This window comes from Mobula birostris, chromosome 7 (genome assembly GCF_030028105.1).
Source record: "Mobula birostris isolate sMobBir1 chromosome 7, sMobBir1.hap1, whole genome shotgun sequence".
Classification (NCBI taxonomy): domain Eukaryota; kingdom Metazoa; phylum Chordata; class Chondrichthyes; order Myliobatiformes; family Myliobatidae; genus Mobula; species Mobula birostris.
In genome coordinates, this window is record NC_092376.1 from 144,028,407 (window position 1) to 144,047,171 (window position 18,765).

At 41.9% G+C, this 18,765-nt stretch overlaps 1 pseudogene; it reads left to right on the forward strand.

Moving 5' to 3' along the window:
* The first annotated feature begins 17,035 nt into the window (after positions 1-17,035).
* On the forward strand, positions 17,036-18,217 carry LOC140200843 (heterogeneous nuclear ribonucleoproteins A2/B1 pseudogene; annotated as a pseudogene).
* Positions 18,218-18,765: the final 548 nt, after the last annotated feature.

The following is an 18,765-nucleotide window of genomic DNA, read 5'->3' on the forward strand; positions in this document are numbered from 1 at the left end:
ATCCTGAAACAATATAGATACTCACAATCTTCTCTTGACCCATGGTGTGCAAGAGAATGAGTCTCCTTTTTCCTGTGAGGTTGAGCTTGTTCATGAGGCCCACTGTACAGTACACTGCTATACTTCCTTGATCAAGGAAAGCTTAAGTAACCACTGTCTTGTTAAACTTCTTAGATTTCACTTGTACTGGAATTATGGGAAGTTTACAATCACGATTGCCAACCCCTGTAAGGCCATTGGATACCCGGGCACTACTCACTTTTGTGCTGATTCTTTCACGGCTTGTTTTGATACTGCACCCTTTTCTTTAGAGTGAATATGAAGTATGCTGGGATGCTTGCCACTGCATACCTTGCATGAAAGACGCTTCCTGTAATCCTCACTGATGTGTCCTGTACACAAACAGCCAAAGCAGACACCCTTTTATTTTCTCACCATGAGTCCCTTTCTACAGCTGAGGGGACAAATTCAACGTGTGTGTTTACCTTGTGGAACAGACAAGCCCCTTTGGCTGACGAGACCATTTCCCTTCCATTAGTCCCAGGTTCAGTTTTAGCTTTACTTCTCACAGTGGCCGCAGCAGTGACAAAGCGGCTTCCTTTAGCCTTAGAACAAAATTGTGACTTAGTTTTGTTTACACCTTTGCCCATTGCCGGTGATGTAGCATCGTGTGTATTCCCAAACACCAGGTTTTAGCAATATTTACAATTTTCAATAATATTAACAAAATCAGTGAAAATAATGTTTGTGCCTTTCCTGAAATTCATAGACCATCATTCTCCATTTATCTCTAAGCATGTAGGGCAATTTCTTTACGGCAAGTGACATATTAGCAGACATGCTCAGCTCACACATGTACTGCACTTCTTCCATCATACTGAAACAGCCTCTAAGAAAAATACTCTTCATGAGGGCTTTTGAAGAGCTTTCATATCTTCAGATGCCCAAGAAAAAGCCCTTTGCATGTAGGCAGATGCAATTTTCTGTTCATTATCAAAATGTTCCTGCAGTAAAGCCTTAGCTTTTACATGTCCTTTCTTGCTAGCAACATCTGACAAGTTCTCTTGGGCAATCCCTAGTGTACTATTCAAGGAAATAGAGACAGTCATCATAGCTGTCAATCTTGCTTTCAACACCATGATACTGCAATGGATTTCCATTGAAGATTTGAACATCTCATGTAGGCAAAGACAAAATGTGTTGCTGTGCCAGTAAGGTTGTTAATTCATTTTGCTTCCTCATAATATCAATATTAATAATCTGACATCTATCATCTTAAACAAGAGTTTTTCATGCTGTAAGTAAATGTCCTGTTACAAGAGTCACCCCTTGTAATAATGACAGATAAAAGTGGGTGGTACCATATCAACCAGCTGAAACAGGAATGTTATCACCATCGGCACATAACAATTGATGTACATGATAGCCCTGATTTGGGAGACTTGAAGATGGAGCAACTGTTCCAAGAAGATGGGAACAGATACTATCAAGGCGATGATTTTCAGTTCTCTCAACCTGAGAACCAGGGAAGTTTTGTCAAAAAATCAAAGGAAAAGAAAGAAATTTTTGTAGATGGTTCCTCATCAGTACAGGATGGTGAGCAGAGAACTGCGTGTGGCACATATGTAGAGGATGAACATGGCCAGGAAAGGTATAGTATAGGTTTAAAGTTCCCCAAAACCATGAGGGCACAGGCAGCAGAAATGACAGCTGTAGCATATGTGGTTAACCACCCAAAACATTTTCTGCCAGGGTCAGTCATACACTCTGATAGTATGTATGTTTGTAACAGCCTTACAGAACATTTGCCTCTGTGGGAAGCCATTGGGTTTGTTTCAGCTGATGGGAAGCTCCTCCCATCTGCTGCTTTATTACAATATATATTTGAAGAGGCAAAGGGAAAAGAATATGGAGTCATAAAGGTGAAAGTCCACTCTAAATTATCTCCTGAGGGAAATAGAAAAGCTGACAAATTGGCAAAGCAAGGTGCTTTATTTGGGCAGGAATGGCAGCCACAAATTGGGGAGACTGGGAGGCAAAAGGATTAAGGTTATGGATTTAACAGAGGAGCAGAAGAAAGTTAAAGAATTTTTAAAAATTGATAGAACGTGTAGGGTCTGAAATATACAAAGAGCACAAGGGAGTGTTGGTCAAAGATGGAGTTGTCCTTCATGAAGGAAAGCTTGTAGTTCCAGAGGGAGGAAGAAACCAGATGATCCATTGGTACCATGATCTATGGGGACACCAGGGGTGCGAAAGCACCCTGGAGAAGATCAAGGAAGTGGGCTGGCGGCCGAAGATGAAGGATAATGTGGAGCATCATGCTGGAAATTGCTTAATTTGTGCGCAATATAATCCTGACAGAAATGTAAAGAAAGAAGCCCTTTGACACATCAGACCTGTGGAAGGGCCTTGGACTAATTTGCAGATAGATTACGTTGGTCCCTTACCACCCACCACAGGAGGGTACAAATACATTCTGGTTATAATAGATACCTTTACGAAGTGGGTGGAAGCTTTCCCGGCTAAGACAAACACAGCAAAGGCCACTGCAAAAATCTTTTTGGAAAGGATATTCACTCGTTGGGGACTACCCCGGAGTATTGAATCGGATCAAAGCACACATTTCACAGCCCAGATAATGCAAGGTGTCATGGCACCTTTAGGGATCAAGCAGAGATTTCATATACTGTATAGACAACAGTCTAGTGGAATTGTGGAAAGGCTGAATCAAACACTAAAAAATATGATTGCAAAAATGGTGCAACAACATGGAACGACAAGGCAGGTACTTTTGCCTTATGCCTTGATGATAATAAGGAATACAGTGGCATCTTACACCCCTTATAAACTCCTGACTGGAAGGGACATGAGAGGATTGGAGGAGTTGTTAGGATTAGATTTGTCAGAACCCAAAATCGATGGGATTCTGTCAGAAAAGTGGATACAACAATTGGTAGAGACAGTGAAAGGAACCAATTATGTGGTGCTCACCAAATAGGAAAGAAAAAACAACAGAGTAAAGCCTACTTTGACTCAAAAGTCAGTCCCATAGAATTAAGCTGAGGGCAAAGAGTGATGATCAGAATACACCAACCCACCTCATTTTTAAATCCAAGGTTTGCAGGGCCCTATGAAATTATAGACCAAGCAAGCCCTTCCGTGTACAAAGTGCTGACTTCTCCAGATAAAAGTGGATGGTACCATATCAACCAGCTGAAATTGGTGGGGGAGAAACAGGAATGTTATCACCATCGGCACATAACAATTGATAGACATGATAGCCCTGATTTGGGAGACTTGAGGATGAAACAACTGTTCCAAGAACATGAGAACAGGGGATGATTTTCAGTCCCATCACTCTGAGAACCAGGGAAGTTTTGTCAAAAAAAATCAAAGGAAACAGAAGGTAAGCCAGTGCTTGTCCCTCCTGTCCCAAAACAAAATTGGGTGAGGAAAAATGGACACCTTGAGTCCAAAGACAATTGGGAATCCAGATTGGATGGTCTAGGAAAACAAAAACAAAATATGGACTTAAATAGTTTAAGATTTATACTGGAAATAAGAGCAGATATTACACTTGTGTGTTACAGGTTTAACTCAACATGAAGAGAATAATGTATTTTGTTGTGATGGAATTAACCATGACTGGGGCTGTGGTCAGTCTTGTTCCAGAGCCAGAACAGCAGACAAATGTGTCAACAGTGATATCATTACTTAGAAAACACTCAGTGAGGGAAAAAAAAAACATATCTCCTCAACGGACACAGGTAATATGGTCTGACAAAGGAGGAAAGGAGGACTCAAATTTGTATTATACACAGTAATGGAGGAGAACTTCAAGATCCAACGTACTGATACAGATGAATATCTGTGGGTCTATGTTGTTACTGAATTGCCACCAGTTCCTCACTTGACCACAGAATGGACTCGTGTTGTGGAGGAGGCAAGGGAGATCATCCATCAATGGTCTAAATACACTGAAGTTATTAAAACACACACTGGTAAGGCAAATGAAATATCGAGTGACGCAGACTTTTGGAGTAATTTGGGGGAACAAATGTTCAAATACATCCATGGGTAAGAATAGTATCACATACTGCTGTATTACTAATTTTATGTATCCTAATAATTGTATTGCTCAATGTATATCAACTGAGAAGCTGAAATAATGGGAAAAAATCGCAGATATTGCTTTCATGAAACAGCAGAGACGATTGTCAGTATGAAGTGGGTGAATTTAGTTAAAATGATTTATGGAATATAAATGTTGTACACCTACTGGGGTTTCATAGCAGTCCTATGGGCAGTCAATTGAATGAGAGGAGAATAATGTTCCTAAGATATTTATCTTTGGATCAAGAGGAGGAAGATGTTGGCCAGAAGAAACTGCAATCTAATCAAGGATAGGGGAAGCAGACAAGCCAGTTGTTTTTGTTTTCCCCCCATTTGTGGACTCTAAACTGATTGTTTCTCTTGGATAATCTAATCAGAGCAACTGAATGTGGACACAGGAAGCTTCAGGTAAATGATCTGCTAAACCTGAGACCATTCTCAAACAAGTAGCCATTTGTTATGTAAACGGATGGACTTTGAACTGATTCTTGACTCGGGGGCAATCTAATCAGAGCAATAACCCTGAGAGCATTCACAGAGGAGGTTATGTAAAATGCCTACAAAAGAAACAATCTGTAATTTCATTAGACTCTGTCTGGTTTGCCTCATTTAACAGGTTTGGACCAGACAGAGTGTAAAGGCATAAATACACAAGGCTGGGGTGGACAGAACCGTGAAACAATGTTGGCTGTAGCCCTGTACAACGACCAGTAAGAAGGTGACCCAGGTAGGTCAGGTGACCTTGAACCAATGGGTTGGAGATCTAATGGTTCAATTGATGAGAAACCGTATAAGACTCAGGAGTTCCAAATACACAGGGGCGATAACTCTCCAGCAGCCTAAGACCAACCATCGCGGATAAGGAGGAGCCCATGGACACATGGAGATTGGGACCACGAGGATCACCTGTAGACTCCTTTCCCAGGTAATACCTTTTCTTTTCACTGACTGTTCATGGAGTGTCAGGGGTTCTAGTAGGGAGCACACAGGTAGATAAGAGTGTGAACCCACGTGCTTTTTAGTTGAAACAATAAAAGTCACTTGTCGGTAAATACAGATTCTCTTTGCCTCACTGATCAATATTACAAGGGGTGATTCTTGTAGCAGTACCCATGAGCCCTTTGAGCTGTTGGATGTGACAGAGGTTCAGAGTGCCTCATTAGTGCAGACTGAAACATACTGAACTACCCCTTCAGGGTCATGTTCAATATTTCCCAGACATTTGAGGAGAAAATAAATCAACATTGACATTTGAGTGTTTTTGTTTTTCTCTGTGCCTCTTCAATATAAGAATTCACAATACAAGGACTATCTTGCTGGAGCATCTTAACCACTCGTCTCACTTGAAGCCCTTTGCACAATAACTTTGGCCCCCTGTGCAGCAATTTCTTCCTGCAACTTAAGCTGGTCTTTCCTTTTCCATAGCTGTTTCTCTAGCTTTTCCAATGCATGTTTGTCCTTCAATGCAGCTAAATCAGCCTCTGATTCAATGCATGCAGAGGAGTTATCAGATACAGAAGATGCTCTGCCTCAGAACATTGAGCACTGGCATTAGACACACTGTCTCTCAGATCTACGTCATCCTGTGGGTCTTCTGCTGTATGTGTAGTCAAACTATGCCTTGGAATTTGAGAAACTAATGGAAAGTGAGACATATTCACTTGTTGCAGCAACATGACCTTCAACATAACATGTTTGGCTCAACCATTATTTTACATCTCCTATGAATGCACTACAAGAGCAATCAATGCTTGAAAAATATCTATTTTGTCTTTCCAGCTCGAGTTTGGGAAGTAATGAGATTACTTTTTTTTACTTTATACTTTATTGTCGCCAAACAATTGATACTAGAACGTACAATCATCATAGCGATATTTGATTCTGTGCTTCCCGCTCCCTGGATTACAAATTGATAGTAAATATTTAAAAATATTAAAAATTTAAATTATAAATCATAAGTAGAAAATATAAAAATGGAAAGTAAGGTAGTGCAAAAAAACTGAGGTGCAGGTCCGGATATTTGGAGGGTACGGCCCAGATCCGGGTCAGGATCCATTCAGCAGTCTTATCACAGTTGGAAAGAAGCTGTTCCCAAATCTGGCCGTACAAGTCTTCAAGCTCCTGAGCCTTCTCCCGGAGGGAAGAGGGACGAAAAGTGTGTTGGCTGGGTGGGTCGTGTCCTTGATTACCCTGGCAGCACTGCTCCGACAGCGTGCGGTGTAAAGTGAGCCCAAGGACGGAAGATTGGTTTGTGTAATGTGCTGCACCGTGTTCACGATCTTCTGCAGCTTCTTCCGGTCTTGGACAGGACAACTTCTGTACCAGGTTGTGATGCACCCTAGAAGAATGCTTTCTACGGTGTGTCTGTAAAAATTGCTGAAGGTTTTAGGGGACAGGCCAAATTTCTTTAGTTTTCTCAGGAAGTAAAGGCTCTGGTGGGCCTTCTTGGCAGTGAACTCTGCTTGGTTGGACCAAGTCAGGTCATCTGTGATATTGACCTCGAGGAACTTAAAGCTTTTGACCTGTTCCACTTGTACACCACTGACGTAAATTGGGTCATGCGATCTGCTACTCCTTCCGAAGTCAACAATCAATTCCTTCGTCTTGCTGACGTTGAGAGATAGGTTATTGTCTTCTCACCATGCCACCAGGTTCTTAATTTCCTCTCTGTATTCAAACTCATCATTACCCGTGGTACGGCCTACAATTGTTGTGTCACCAGCAAACTTATATATTGAGTTCGATGGAAACTTGGCTACACAACCATGGGTGTACAGTGAGTACAGCATGTGATATTGCTTAGCAACAGCTTCTCCAAAAATTATCAAGTACTCCAGACAAGATTGCACTTGTAAGACATTTTCCTTATTTCTCATAAGATCCTTAATTGAAGGTATTAAGCCTTTAATTTTATTCATGTTTGTTTTATATTCCCTTTGAAGACTTTCGATTCAATCCGCTAAAGCTTTTGAAGAAAGTTTAATTTCTCTTTTGCCAGCTCCGACATAAGGGTCGCTGCCGTCAGTCCCATGCTTCGATTCACACATGTGACTTTCTCCTTATTGCACCACTCACAATGAACCGTTCGTTCGCCCGCAGCACTGGCGATATTCAAATCAGTAAATGTAGTCAACAAACAAACCGTCCGCGCATCCACAGTGCTTAAACCAGAAGATCACAAGGCAAAGGAGCAGAAGTAGGCCATTCGGCCCATCGAATCTGGTCCGCAGCTCCCCCATGAGCTAAACTATTCACCCATCTAGTTCCAATTTCCAGCTTTTTCCCCATATCCCTTGATACCCTGACTAATTAGATACCTGTCAATCTCCTCCTTAAACACCCTCAATGATCGGGCCTCCACAGCTGTATGTGGCAACAAATCCACCACCCTCTGGCTAAAAAAATTTCTCCTCATCTCTGTTTTAACTGGGTACCCTCTAATTCTAAGACTATGGCCTCTTGTCCTGGACTCACCCACCAAGGGAAACAACCTTTCCACATCTACTCTGTCCAACCCTTTCAACATTCGAAATGTATCTATGAGATCCCCTCTCATTCTTCTATACTCTAATGAATACAATCCAAGAGCCGACAAACACTCCTCATATATTAGCCCCTGCATTACAGGAATCATCCTCGTAAATCTTCTCTGAACTCTCTCCAACATCAGTACATCCTTTCTAAGATAGGGGGCCCAAAACTGCACACAGATGAGGTCTCACTAATGCCCCACAGAACCTCATCAACACCTCCTTACTCTTATACACTATTCCCCTTGAAATGAATGCCAACATAGCATTTGCTTTCCTTACCGCCGATCCAACTTGGTGGTTAACCTTTAGGGTATCCTGCACGAGGACCCCCAAGTCCCTTTGCACTTCCGATTTGTGAATTTTCTCCCCATCTAAATAATAATCTGCCCGATTATTTCTTCTTCCAAAATGTACAACCGTACATTTGTCAACGTTGTATCTCATCTGCCATTTCTTTGCCCACTCTCCTAAACTGACTAAGTTTCTCTGCAACCTTTCCGTTTCTTCAACATTTCCTGCTCCTCCACCTATCTTGCTGTCATCCGCAAACTTAGCCACAAAACCATTTAATCCATAATCCAAATCATTGATATACATTGTAAAAAGAAGTGGCCCCAACACCAACCCCTGCGGAACACTACTAGTAACCGGCAACCAATCAGAATAGGATCCCTTTATTCCCACCCTTTGCTTTCTGCCTATCAGCCAATGCTCCACCCATTCCAATATCTTTCCTATAATTCCATGGGCTCTCATCTTATTAAGCAGCCTCATATGCGGCACCTTATCGAAGGCCTTTTGAAAATCCAAATACACAACATCCACAGCCTCTCCCTTGTCAATCTTATTTGAGATTACCTCAAAAAATTCCAATAGGTTGGTGAGGCAGGATCTTCCCTTCATGAAACCATGCTGGCTTCGGCCTATCTTGTCATGCACCTCGAGGTATTTCATAACCTCGTCCTTGAGGATTGACTCCAATATCTTTCCAACTACCGATGTCAGACTAATAGGTCTGTAATTTTCTTTTTGCTGCCTCCTTCCTTTCTTAAATAGCGGAACTACATTTGCGACCTTCCAGTCCTCCGGAACCATGCCAGAGTCTATTGATTCCTGGAAGATCATTTCCAATGCTTCCACAATCTCCAAAGCCACCTCCTTCAGAACCCTTGGGTGCACCTCATCCGGACCAGGAGACTTATCTACTCTTAGTCCACTTAGCTTCCCAAGCACTTTCTCTCTAGTAATCTTGACAGTACCTAATTCTATTCCCTGATACCTCTGGCTATCAGGTATATTGCTCATGTCTTCCACTGTGAAGGCTGATGCAAAATACTCATTCAGTTCCTCTGCCATCTCTTTGTTATCCATTATAATTTCTCCAGCATCATTTTCAATCGGTCCCGTATCTACCCTTGTCACTCTTTTACTCTTCATATATTTAAAAAAACTCTTAGTATCCTTTTATATGTTAATCGCCAACTTCCTTTCATAATTCATCTTTTCTTACCTAATGACTTTTTTAGTTTCCTTCTGTAAGTTTTTAAAAGTCTTCCAGTCCTCCTTTTTCCCACTAATTTTTGCTTCCTTGTACGCCATTTCTTTTGCTTTTATTTTTGCCTTAACCTCTCTCGTTAGCCACATTTGTGCCATTTTTCCATTCATGATTTTCTTTTTTCTTGGAATATATTTTTCCTGCATTTTCCTTATTTCTTGTAGGAATTTCATCCAATTCTGCTCTGCCGTCCCTCCATTTAGCTTACTTTTCCAATCAACTTGGGCCAGTTCCTCTCTCATACCACTGTAATTTCCCCTGTTCCACTGAAATATCGATACACCTGATACCAGCTTCTCCTTTTCAAATTTGAAACTGAACTCAATCATATTATGATCACTATCCAAACCAGATGAACAAGCAACTTCCAATTCAAAATTTGGCAACTGGAGTATTTCAGCACTTCAATAAAACAATGCAACAAACCTATACGCAAACACCACGCAGCTGAACAAGTATGAACTATTTAAAACAACAGCAGTTACTGGGGTCACACCATTGAAGTACAAGGATTACACAAATGTGTTGAGAAAATTCAAGCACTGGTGGACGTCCCAAGGCCGAAGGACATGTCACAGTTGTGGTTCTTTTTTTTAGGACTTGTCAATTACTATAACAGGTTCCTGCCAAATCTGGCTACTGTGCTCCATTATTTTAGATCAGGAAGAAATGGCAATGGACAAAACAGTGGGAAGTGGACTTTCCAAAAGGCAAAACAAATAGTGATATCAGACGCTACTCACACATGTCATGATGCATATTGTCCCGTGAAGCTTGCCTGTGACACCTTGCCTTATGATATAGGTGCAGCCATTGTCACATATGATGGAAGTGAACACCTCATAGCCTTTGCATCACATTCCCTTACTGCTGCAGAGAAAAAATTCGCACAGAGTGGCCCTGAGTCTGGTAAAAAATATGGGAGAGAGTTTACTCTTGTTACTGATCATCAATCACTGGTATCCATCTTCAACCCACAGAAGGGTGTTCCACTAACAGCAACAGCACCAATACAGAGATGGGCTCTGTTTCTTGGAGGACACAATTATAAGATCAAATTCAAGAGGACAGCTGTTCATGGAAATGATGATCGATTGTCCCGTTTACCCTTGGAAAAGGAAATACCTGAAAAAATTTCCAAAAGAGGACACTCCTCTTGACATATTCTCCCTAGTGCAAATCGAAAGACTCCCTATTACGGCAGAGATGATCCAAAAGGAAAGGAGAAAAGACCCAATACTGTCTCAGGTTTACATGGCAACCCAAAATGGTTGGAATGTGCAGCAGAGATTCCAGTTCCTTCATTTTTACCTGCACCAGGGTGAACTTGCTCTTGATGTAAGTTGCCTTATGTGGAGATTGAGAGTTGTACCATCCAAGCTGAGAGCTAAAGTGTTGGAAGAGCCACATGCTGGTCATCTGGGCGTGGTCAAAAGGAAAGCGTTGGCTCAAAGCTTTGTTTGATTTCCCAGGATAGATCAGCAGATCGGGCAGCTTGCTATGCATAGTTCAGGATGCCAACAAGTTCAAAAACAGCACCTCTCCATTGCTAGCAATGGCCTGCAGTGCCCTGGCAGAGGATTCATGTAGATTTTACCAGACCATTCATGGGAACAAATTTCTTTACAGTAGTGGATGCAGCTACAAAATGGCCAGAAGTGTTCCCAATAGCCTCCACTAAAGCTTCTCACACTGTTGATGTGTTGAGAAGGTCTCATCAAGGACTGGTGTTCCAGAACATTTACCCAGTGTCAATGGACCACACTTAGTTGCACAATAGATTCAGTCATTCCTGAAAATGAATGGAATAAGACACATTGCATCTGCACTGTACCACCCAGCTACAAATTGCTTGGTAGAAATTTCAGAATCAGAATCAGGTTTAATATTACTAGCATATGTTGTCTTTGTGACTGCAGCAAAATGCAATACTTAATCATAGAGAAAATCATGCATTGCAGTAAATTTATAAAATTTATAAAATAGTTAAATTAGTAAGTAGAGCAAAAATAAAATTCTAAAAGTAGTGAGGTGGTGTTCATGGGTTCAATGCCCTTTTTGAGGCATCACTCCTTGGAGATGTCCTGGATACTACCGAGCCTAGGGCCATGATGGAGCTGACTAAATTTACAACTCTCTGCAGCTTATTTCAATCCTGTGCATTAGCCCCCGCCGCCCATACCAGATGGTGGTGCAGCCAGTTAGAAAGCTCTCCATGGTACATTGATAGAAATTTGTAAATGTTCCTCAAACTCCTAATGAAATATAGCCACTGCCGTGCCTTTCTTGTAACTGCAACGATATGTTGGGCTCAGGATAGATCCTCAGAGATTCTGACACCCAGGAACTTGAAAATGTGCTCCCTTTCCACTTATGATCCCTCTATGAGGACTGGAGTGTGTTCCCTCATCTTACCCTTTCTGATGTTCACAATCAGTTCTTTGACCTTGCTGTTGAGAGCGAGGTTGTTGCTGCGACACCACTTTCAACTGGCTTACCTATCTTGATCCTGTACACCCGCTCATTACCATCTGAAATTCTACCAATAATAGTTTTATTGTCAGCAAATTTATATACGGCATTTGAGCTGTGACTAGCCACACAGCCATGGGTGTAGATAGAGTAGAGCAGTGGGCTAAGCACACATCCTTGAGGTGCGCAAGTGTTGTTTGGCAGCGAGGTGGAGATGTTATTTCTGATCCACACAGACTGTGGTCTTCCGATAAGGAAGCCAAGGATCCAATTATAGAGGGAGGTACAGAGACCAGGTTCTGGAGCTTTTTGATCAGAACTGTCAGAATGATTGTGTTAAATGCTGAGCTGTAGTTAATTGACAGCATCCTGACATAGGTATTTATATTGTCCAGGTGATCCAAGGCCACGTGACGAGCCAATGAGATTGTATTTGCCGTAGACCTATTATGACGATAGGCAAACTGCAGTGGTCCAGGTCCTTGCTGCGTCAGGAGTTAATTCTAGCCATCAACAACCTCCCAGAACTTTTGTCCTGAGACTAAAGGACGTACCACACTGAATCAGCAGCTCACCAATATAGTTATTGTATATTGCGATGCAGCGCACTCCTCAACCAACAACTCACCAGTTTTCCTGTTCCTGGCTCCACCTCTGCACTCGCGCTTGAATTTACTCAAGCCCAATCTCAGAAGGAGTATGCAGGACAATCAACTGAGACAAGTTCCTTAAACAAGGAGGTTCGATGTTTCACTCCTGGACAAGTAGTCCTGGAGAGGGACTGCAAAGGTGATCAAAAGTGGGTACTTGGAAATATTAAGAACAGGACTGGACCACTCTCCCTCACAGTGGAGGTTGTGTTTGATGTCATTTGGAGATGACACATCAAACAGATGAGGAGAACAGAGTCAATTGTTCGAGAAGAAAACTGTCCAGAGCTGTCAGAACCACCTCCTGCGGTCCCAGAGTCAACGAGTCAACTCCTACAACCAGAATGGAGGAGGCCCCAGAACCCAAGATTGCTTCACAGCCACAAGTCTCACCTGCCAAGCAGAGCCAGCTGACTTATCAGGAAAGACATTATCCCACAAGAGTAAGGCCTCCACAGTGAGTAAATCTTTAGGCCTGAATGGGACAAGTAAAAATTTACTATACTGTGTATGTCTATATAATAGTTGCATCACATAGTATACCGTGTAGGTGTTTGTGTGTGTGTGTGTGTGACAGAATCAGAATCAGGTTTATTATCACTGGCATGTGATGTGAAATTTGTTAACTTAGCAGCAGCAGTTCAATGCAATACATAATCTAGCAGAGACAGAAAAAAATAGTAATAATAAATAAAATAAAATATAATAATAAAAAAGTTAATTACACATATTGAATAGATTATTAAAAATGTGCAAAAACAGAAATACTGTATATTAAAAAAGTGAAGTAGTGTCCAAAGCTTCAAAGTCCATTTAGGAATTGGATGGCAGAGGGGAAGAAGCTGTTCCTGAATCACTGAGTGTGTGCCTTCAGGCTTCTGTATCTCCTACCTGATGGTAACAGTGAGAAAAGAGCATACCCTGGGTGCTGGAGGTCCTTAATAATGGACGCTGCCTTTCTGAGACACCGCTCCCTAAAGATGACCTGAGTACTTTATAGGCTAGTGCCCAAGATGGAGCTGACTAGATTTACAACCTTCTGCAGCTTCTTTCAGTCCTGTGCAGTAGCCCCTCCATACCAGACAGTGATGCAGCCTGTCAGAATACTTTCCACGGTACAACTATAGAAGTTTTTGAGTGTATTTGTTGACATGCCAAATCGCTTCAAACTCCTAATAAAGTATAGCCGCTGTTGTGTGTGTGTGTGTGTGTGTGTGTGTATACGTGTGCGTATATTTATATACATATTCTTTTGATTACTTTTCAGAGTTACAAAGCATAACCCGTGTCCAAACTGCATCACTGCACACTTGTCTGGATGAAATTCCATTTGCCATTGCTCCACCCAATTTTCCATCTAACCTATGTCCCAACTTTATATGCTACATAGTGCTCCAACAATTTTTATGTCAACAGAAAACTGACTAACCAGTCCATCCAGATTCTAATCCAAGTAATATAATATGACAAACAACAATGGCCCCAGCATCAGTTCCTGTGGTGCACCACTCCTTACAGACCATCAGCCACCGCAGTGTGCCTCCTATCACCAAGCCATCTTTACATTCAGGCGGAGTGTCAGTGTCAGGTTTACTACTACTGACACGTCCTGAAATTCGTTGTTTTGCAGCAGCAGTACAGCGCAATACACAATAAATTATTAAAAGCTGCAATAGAAAATAAAACAAATACTGCAAAAAGAGAGCACAGTAGTGAGGTAGTGCTCATGGACCACTCATGTTTGATGGCGGTGGGGAAGAAGATGTTCTTAAAATGTCGGGTGTGCGGCTTCAGGCTCCTGTACCTCCTCCCTGATGGTAGTAATGAGAAGAGAGCAGGTCCTGAATAGTAAGGTTTCCTGCTGCCTTCCTGAGGCACCGTCTTTTTGAAGACGTCTTCGATGATGGGGATGATGGTGATGTCCTCGATGATGGGGATGGCTCAGTCTACAACCCTCTGCAGCTTTTTCTGATCCTATGTATGGAAGCCTTCATATCAACATATCCCGGATCCCATGTGCTCTAAGCTTCTGGGCCACCCTACCATGCAGGACTTGCTAAAGTCCATGCAAACTGTGTCTACTCTATTGCATTCATCAAATTCCTCAGTTAAATTAAAACAAAAACAGAATATGGTGGAAACTCTCAGCAGCATCTGTGAAAAGAAAACCAAAGTTAACCTTCCAGGTTGAAGATCCTTTATCTGGCATCAGTCATCTTTACCTGTTCCGATCCTCAGGAGTGTCTCCAGACCCACCAATTTGAACGACTCTAAAATGGCTTAGCAGACCGCAATACAAAGGCTTTTCCAGTGCTGCAAAGATTTAAAAAAAACCATTCAGACTATCTTGAAAAAATTCCAAATTATTGAACTAACTAAATTTAAGTTTCATAGCTGCTGAAGTGGGATTTGAAGTCTGGAATACCAGTCTGATTATGTAGTGACTGATTCTACCTTCATTGAGACAAAGCAAAACTTAGACCAAAACAATTCTTCTAATCTTTCATGTAACTCCTCATCACATTTCTTGGGAAAGAATTACTCATGACTCATGTGATTTAATTGCAACGAATGAAATTGAGAGTCCTTCTCATTCCTTCCCGATCATCTTGATAATAAAGGGGAATAGAGCACAAATACGTGGGGTGATTGATAAGTTCATGGCCCAAGGTAGAAGGAGTCAATTTTAGAAAACCTAGCACATTTATTTTTCAGCATAGTTCCCTCCTACATGTACACACTTAGTCCAGCGGTCGTGGAGCATACAGATCCCTTTGTTGTAGAAGTTGGTGTCTTGGACCTCCAGAAAGTGGTCCACAGCAGGGGTGATTGATAAGCTCATGGCCTAAGGTAGAAAGAGAGGAGTTATACAGCTCTCGTTACATGCACGTGCAGTTCAACTCTTTGAGTAAAAATGCAGAAAGTTTGAAGTATGCTCCACGACCGCTGGACTAAGTGTGTAAATGTAGGAAAAAGTGTGCTAGGTTTTCTAAAATTGACTCCTACCTTAGGCCACGAACTTACCAATCACCCCTCGTGGAGCAACTCAGAAAGTGAATTAAATAAAAAATTACTTTTGTTTGCCATGTAATGTGTACTGCATGATCGAAGTGGGGACAGGGGGCGAATCATGAACCTGCACAAAGGTAGAGCTGTCATTTAACTACCATCTGCTTGTCTCATATCTTTGGTGGAATTTAAACATAAGATACTATTTGGGATGGAGTTATGTTGAATTGCTTGTTTATAAATGTACAACAAGAGTTCCTTGATAATTTTATTTGTTGATGAATACATTCTATTTGTTGATAAAAACAAACCTATATAAGATAAGGAAAAGTGCATTACAGAAGCTGAACAATTAGTCAAAACTTTTTAAACATTCATTCATGAAAGAAGACACATTGGAGTTGAAGGAAGTAAAATGTATTATGGTATGGTATGTCTTATACAGTAGCTGAAATTTGGTGGATATTTTATAGTCAGGCCAAGTGACGAAGTATTAAGCATGATCATTACTGTGTTTCAGATAACATTTTGTATCTATGTTGTAACCTGTTGTAGATAACATTTCCCTTGCCTTTTCTGAACTCTCATTGCCATTGGGGTGTTAAGAGAGCGGGTGGTCAAAATTAATTGCAATGACCACATCTGTAAATATGCTCAAATTTTTATTCCCTTCCAAAGAAAACAAGCACTCAATAACAAATATATGTCTTCCTCTCATATATTCGTGCAGTAACTTAAGAATCAAGTATGCCACCTCCTTTTGAAAAAAAAAGTATTCGATTTTTCAGTTCTTGTTTTAAAGCACGCCGGAAGCGAGCAGGACCAAAAATAATTTAGAGTTACATTTCCTGAATAAGGATTACGCCCTACACCCCGCCATTATTAAAAAAAAGTTTTTTATATATGCTCTTAAACCCAAAGGTAAGATTCCAAAGCTCATCCAATCTATTTTACTTGAGATCAAAACTAGATTTATGTCAGGCCCATTCTTTGTCAAATCCGGTACGTATAAACGCAAACTCTGAAATTAAACACCAGGAAGTAGCTTCAAAAAATCTGGGAAAGATGATAAATTCAGCTTGTGATCATTTCACTCTTGCAGATGCTTGAGAACGCACCTAAAAAGTTTGCATATTTTGCATGATTTGCTTGCACAAACTTCTTAGTCCATTAAGACACGGTCATGTGCGGTATTATGCCTCTCCAATTCTTTGGGAATTACTGGGACGTTTTTGGCGCGATGTGAGCACATGTCCACAGCTCGCCGTGTCAGATCCGCAGGTGCCCATTTTGAGCTCATGGAACGAGCACGGCCCCACAGCCTGCAGCTACTCCGCATGGCCTTAAAGCTGGCGCCGGATAACTGCCGCCAAAGCAGTCGTCAGTTCCGAGAGGCTGGGGATGCAAATTAGCCAGGCCCATTGTAATCAGGGTTAGCGCCAATGTGGCTGATGCAAGAGATTTTTTTATACAGAGAAAAATATTTTTTTCAAGGAAGGCCGAGTACATTTTAAAACTGAGGGACATTTTACATCCCCTGTGCTGGTTCCTATTTCTGGTGAGGACAATGGAACGGACGGGCTTGTGAGCTGTAGCGCAGAATGGGGCTGGGGTTACCTAGCAGCCCGGGCTGGACCAATCGGAGGCGCCCAGCGAGGTTGAAGTCACGCCCCCGCCGCCGACGCTTATATAGAGCTCATTAGGCAGTCAGTCAGTCTCCTGCAGTGTGTGGTGAAAGCTGCTGTACAACATGGCGAGGGAACAGCTCTGTAAGCTATTTGTTGGCGGGCTCAGCTTTGAAACGGTGGAAGGGAACCTCAGAAACCATTTCGAGAAGTGGGGCAAGCTAACTGACTGTGTCGTGGTTCAAGATACGATCACCAGGCGCCCCCGAGGCTTCGGGTTCGTTACGTATTCTTCGCCGAGCGAGGCGGATGCTGCAATGGCCGCTAGGCCTCATGTGTTAGATGGCCGCACGGTAGATCTGAAACGAGCTGTGCCGAGGGAAGACTCGAACAAGCCGGGCTTCAACATGAAGGTAAAGAAGATCTTCGTGGGCGGCATCAAAGAAAACCTCAACGAAGACGATTTGCAGAGCTACTTCTCGGATTATGGATTGATTGAAAAAGTGGATGTGATCTGTGACCGCGACACTGGCAAGAAAAGAGGCTTTGCCTTTGTGTACTTCGATGACCACGATTCTGTTGATAAAGCTGTTATCCAGAAGTACCACATGATTAATGGCTACCGGTGCGAAGTCAAGAAAGGGTTGTCGAAGGAAGAGATGCAGAGCGGAAGTAGATCTCGCGGTCGAACTGGCAGCTTTCCCCAAAGAAACGGTCGGAGTGATGGCAGTTTTGGAAATTCTGCCGGGTACGGGCCGCAAGGCGGCGGAGGCGGCTACTACAATGATCGAGGGAGCCGAGGAGACCTCTTTGGTGGTTATGGCGATGTTGGCCATCCCCGACGTGATCGTTCCTTTTCGGGAGGAAGTTATGGTGATCAAATTGGGAGCTATAGAGGCGGCGGTGGATACGATCGTGGTAATTTCCCGGATAGCTATGATAACTTTGGAAGCTATTCCCCTGAGCCGTCCCACTATGGCCCCATGAGAGGTGGGGGCGGTATGGAGAAGTATGCTGCTGGACCCTACAGGGGAGATTATGGTGTTAGTAGTAGAAGCAGAAACAGAGATTATGGTGGATATGCCTTTTAGTTTATTCTTTTGTGTGTGAGGGGTGTTTGGGGGGAGGGTAAGGAATTTGGGTTGATGATTTAAAAGTAGGGTTTGCATAGCTGCAAAATGTATTCAAGTAATGCACACCAAGAAAACTGCATACTTTTGTTTTAACTTTTTTTCGTAATAAACTACATTGAATTTATCTCTTGTCTGTAGTCTCTCTTTCTGTGTAAAGCTTACCTGAAGATTTTAACCTTAGGATTCTAAACAGTTTGTATGAAACTGTTCTCTTACTTGATATCTAGTTTTTTCCAAGATGCATTTGGAACACGTTTGTGGTCCTTATGAGGAGAATTGGAATGAGACCAAGTGGAACCGCTGAATATTGGATTCATAAGAAATTAAGTTACTTAGGAAACTGAATATTTTTGAGGCATTTATGTTATAATGAGGTTCAGAAATCCATTTCACATATTCTTGGGACATTTATTGCTTCCATCTGACAACATGATGTTGAAATATTTGTGTAAGACATTGCCCTGAATCCTTGAAGTGATTGCCCTGCATTCACTTGCTGATGTATTGGAGCTTTTACATGAAATGTAATGTAATTGAAACCATGCATTTTAAGTCTCACTTTTTCCTCAACTGGTCACTTCAGAATGGTGCGTCTATAATTGTGCATGCAATTGGATAGCATTATTTACCTGCTGCTAAAAATATTTTTTCAATCTGCTCGTAGGCTGGAAA